The 5,147-nt window shown below is 47.5% G+C and overlaps 1 pseudogene; it reads right to left on the reverse strand.

Moving 5' to 3' along the window:
- Positions 1–2,410: 2,410 nt before the first annotated feature.
- LOC121440379 lies at positions 2,411–2,586 on the reverse strand (annotated as a pseudogene).
- Between the last annotated feature and the right edge of the window lie 2,561 nt (positions 2,587–5,147).

A 5,147-nucleotide genomic window follows, 5' to 3' on the forward strand; every position in this document is an offset into this window, starting at 1 on the left:
TTCGTTTGTTTGTTTCAGAAAGCCAAGGACTTGCATGAACATGGCAAAACTCTCATTGGTGGCGAAGAAAGTGAAGTGAAGAAACAAATCTCCAAGGCGCAGGACAGAGTTATCATGGAAAGTGTAAGTCGTGGGTCTGTGATGCTGTGTGCCTCGGAATGGCTTCCTAAGGGCAGAGATGGAACAATGATCCCCTAACTCTCCGTTTTCCCACAGCAAGAGCAGGATGTGTCGGTAGTTGAAACGTACCTTCAGTCCCTGGTCCTTACAGCTGTGAAGAAACCTTCTGAAGCTCACCTGGAGGAGGCACAGGGAGCAATAGCCGTGCCCAGAGGGTGTTAGTAGTAGTCAGTGCAGCTCCTTTCTCTTTACTTTGTCAGTTAGAAATAAGACTGAGACTCTGTTGACCATGAAGTGAACCCCAACAGTTCTGTGAGTAGCAACATTTAAGTGTGGACCCTCCTGACCCTGACATTCTCCCCAGCAGGGCCAGTTACATTCAGGAAGCCAATGTCATTTGATTCTACGACAGGCTGCTTTGGTTCTCTGTCACCTGCCCAAAGTGAATGTTACCTTGCTTATTTCAGGAAGAAATAAATAATGGTGGGATCCGCCTTTCCGTGCTTGCTTTCATCCATTCATGAGGTCACAGAGCCAACTGCATTGCAAATGGAAAACCAGCCCCACCTGCTCACTCAGACGTTCAGTAGAGCACAACTCTGTAGTTTCGTGCTCAGATGCGCTAGACTGTTAACACGGTTCCCGAGGCAGAGCCAGATCTTCACGTGTTGGCTTAGAGCTTGCAGTGGGGCTCTGGCTTTTCCCAAAGACATCCAGACTCATTTCTGGCATTATTCAACACTGGCTGGAAGATCCCTGCCCTTCCCTTTGGTCAAAAATATTTTATCTGTGAGTGTGTGCATAGGCACTTACAGTTTCAGTATTTTCGGTGGGTGTTTCCACGAGCATTTTCTAGTGTTCTCTTTAGAGTTTAATTTTACTCACGTAGTTCTGCGTGTGCGTGCGTGTGTGTTTGTCTGATTCTTGTGTCATTCTCTTACTCTTGTCCTGTGCTGTATCTTTTGAAGGAATCCCGAGAATCTGTGTTCAGTACATTTGACATTTATCTTCCTTGTTGAGTCTTTGCGAGCATATTCCCAGTGTGTGTCAGTACCAGGAAGGTCAGACTTTAGGCTCAGTTCCCCTAGGGCTTGAGTTACAGGGGGTTGTGAGCTACCCAAAGTCGGCGGTGGCTAGCTGAATCCCAGTCTTCTGGAACCACAGCTGGAGCTCTCAACCATGGAGCCATCTCTCCAGCCCTGTTCAGCACACTTGAAATTGCTTGACCTTTTACCCGGAGTTTGTGAGCTAAGCCTATTCTTTGTGTAGATTACAGAAATGAATCTATGATGGAGAACAAAAGCCTTCTGGGAGGGGAGAGAGGAAGGAGGATCACATTCTCCTGTCCTTCCCGTCCTGTGGCTCTGCCTACCACTCTTTGTCCCAAATTTTCATGGTGAATTCTAGTCTTCCTTTGAAGGCCAACCTGATGGATTTTTTTTCTTTTTTACAAAAATGTTACGTGTGTGTGTGTGCACGCACACGCACACGTACACAGATAGGACAGAGGATAGACCTTGGGAGTGAGTCCTGAAGTTGTCGGACCTGGAGATTGGACCCAACTCATCAGGCCTGGTGGAACGTGCCTGTTCAGCCATCTTACTAGCCCATTGACTTTACTACCACATACATCCCTCCATCCCTCCATCCCTCTTCCCTCCCTCCATCCCTCCTCTCCCTCCCTAGTATTCCCTTCCTCCTCTTGTGTTTCACCCTCACCCCTGCCGTGTGTGTGACTGTGTAGGGCAAAGGCTGACACTGCGTATCATCTGTAACCCCTCTTTTCCCAGACAGGATGTGATATTTATTACTGAACATGATTTAGTAGGGTAGAGGGTAGCACCACAGTAGAAGCCCCGAGGAGTGCGGGGCCCGCCAATGCCCGTGGGACCAGGATTGGTGATGCAGCTGACCCCTCGGCCATCAGGAACGAGTCACTTCTCAGCGACTGTGTCCTTCAGATCAATCTACATTCAGTTTAGTGAAGCCTCACCTCTTTGAGAGAGACAGACAAAGTAGAACTCAGTGAGGACGACCAGGGCAAGAAAGTGGGAGGAAGGGGCTTAATAACACCACTTGCCTCTGGCAGCACGGAGAGCTTGAACTTGGCTTTACGTAGGGCCTCCATCCGATGTTCCTTATTCTGAGGCATGATTCAGGTGGACGTGATGGCCTGGACAGTGAGACCCCTGGCCGTGGTGACCTGAGGCTTCCCTAGGGCACAGCGAATACCTGTCTGGGGCCTAGATTGGAGGCGACATTGAGGTCAGAGCTCGAAGAGCCTTCAGAAGATTGTCTCCAAGGTCCCTTGGGGGAGCCCATACAGGCAACAGGGTGAGGTCACTCCGAACGAGTGTGCTGTTGGCAAGCATTGCACACCAGGCCCCAGTGAGAAGCTGCTGGCAACCATTGCACAGCGCGCCCCGCTGAGAAAGGGGACCTCCCGTGCAGCTTAGTTGGCTGCAGATTTACCTTATCTTTTAAGACACAGTCTCTCAGTGAACATGAAACTCACTGATTTTGTCAGGCGGAGTGGCCAGAGAGCTTTGCGGATGGATCCAGCAATCTGTCCTCCACGCCAGACATGCCGGCTCCAGGGTTTAAGAGTATTGCTGTGCCTGGATTTTCCATGGGCGCTGGTGATCTGAACTCAGGTTCTCAGGTTTGCATGGGAAAACCTAACCCACTGAGCCATGATCCTTGCCCATCATTAATTTTATGGTCAGTAACGTTAGTGTTAGAAATGAATGACATCTGTGGTGCCATTTCATCCCACGTACACATGTGCATGGATGGTGTGCAGCCTCGCCATACTGCTACCTTCTCCCTGCTCTCAGATGCTACATCTCACAAATTTTTCTCTCTTCTCAAGTGCTGGTGTTACAGACACTCACCGTTAGCCTGAGATGTGGTATGTGTGTGTAACTGTGCGTGTGTGTATGTGTCCATGTATGTATGTGCAAATGTGTTCGTTCAGGTTCCCGTGGAGGGTGTCTGACCCCCCAGTGGGGGAGTTATCAGTCAGTCTTGGGACACCTGACAGGGTTCCTGGGATTTGAACTCCGGTCTTCTGGAAGAGCAACAAGTGCTCTTAAACACCGAGCAGTCTCTACAGCACCCTGTGCCGAGGTTTTCAATGGTTCTGGGGATCTGAACTCAGGTCTTCATGCTAATTCAGCAAGCATTTTACCTGCTGAGCCATCTCCCCAGTTCCATGTACATATTCGTTTCGTAGGCTTTGAACTCAGAAATTTTATCCGTTCCTTGTCCACACTGATGATGCATACAGAACACATTCTGTGACAGTTCTCATTATTTCAATGTGTGGCATCTACACTTTGCAAATGTGGGTCTGTCTCCTGTGTCACATCTCAGCTCCAATCACAGTGTCCCAGTCTGTGGGGAGCAGGAAGATCCTTGTGCCCACAGATCTCCTGGGAAACCAGGAACGTTAAGCATGCAGTAATGTCTTCTCAACGGAAAAGATGTGAGACCTGTTCTTCCATCCAGAAGGCTGGGGATTGGAGGTGATTAATAGCCTGGTGATCTTCACTATCTGTTGGACCAGGCCATATCAGGCTCCTACAACCAGGACCAGAGATACCAAATAGCCCAGATGTGTTCAGATCTCCAGAACCTTTGAAAACCTCAGCACAAGGTGATGTAGAGACGGCTCGGTGTTTAAGAGCATTTGTTGCTCTTCCAGAAGACCCGAGTTCAAATCCCAGGAACCCTGTCAGGTGACTGATAACTCCCCCTCTGTGGGGTCTGACACCCTCCTTGGGAACCTGAACGAACATATTTGCACATACATACATATACACATACATACACATGCACAGATACGTACACATACCACATCTAAGGCCAACGGTGAGTGTCTATAACACCAGCACTGAAGAAGAGAGACAGGGTAGAATCCTGGCACTCAATGGCCTAACGCTCTAGACCAATCAATGAGCCCCACGGTCACAGCGTTACCCTGTGTCAAAATAAGTTAGGTGGGTGCCTGGAGTATGTATGGCTTCTACATGCAAAATCATATCTGCCAGCATATGCACATGCAGTTGTGAACACACGCACGCATGCGTGCACATGCATTCACGCACATAAGTTCTACACACATGTGTTGTGGGATTCCCCTCTGTATGCTATGAATAGGTTTTACTACCGTTGGTTAATAAAGAAGCTTCTTTGGTCAATGGCAGGGCAGTACAAAGTTAGGTGGGAAATTTAAAATGAATGCAGGGAGAAAGACGGCAGAGTCAGGCAGATGCCATGCACCTGCCAAAAAAGACAGACACCGGAAACTTACCGGTAAGCCACAGCCTCATGGTGATACACAGATGAGTAGAAATGGGTTAATTTAGGATGTAAGACATAGCTAGGAATATGCCTGGGCCGTCGGCAAAACTGTGTTGTAATTAATAAAGTTTTTGTTGTGACTATTTGGGTCTGGTTGGCCAGGAAATGAACGTGAAGTCTCCACTTACACCTATGATCACATAAACATACGTACCACATACCAAAAGATCTGCACACTCTCTCACACACATATCCACACATGTGTGCTACACATATGAACACATATATATGAACCACATATCAAAAGATTTACACTTGCAAACATACACAGAGGTGGACACATGCATTCAAAAACAAGTGTGTCTACACATAGAACACATATATATGAAGCACATACCAAATGATTTACACACATCTGAAAACATGCAGAGATGCATACATGCACTCACACACAGGTGTGCCACACATATGAACATTTACACATGTACTGCATACTAAAAGTTTTATGCATAAACCTGCATACTCCATACACGTGTATTCACACACACATGTGCTACACATAGGAACACATTTACACATGTACTGCATACTAAAGGATTTATGCATAAACCTGCATACTCCATACACGTCTATTCACACACACATGTGCTACACATAGGAACACATCTACACATGTAGTGCATACTAAAAGATTTATGCATAAACCTGCATACTCCATACAC

This window comes from Microtus oregoni, unplaced genomic scaffold, assembly GCF_018167655.1.
Source record: "Microtus oregoni isolate MIOR12 unplaced genomic scaffold, Mior012 000067F_007, whole genome shotgun sequence".
Taxonomy (NCBI): domain Eukaryota; kingdom Metazoa; phylum Chordata; class Mammalia; order Rodentia; family Cricetidae; genus Microtus; species Microtus oregoni.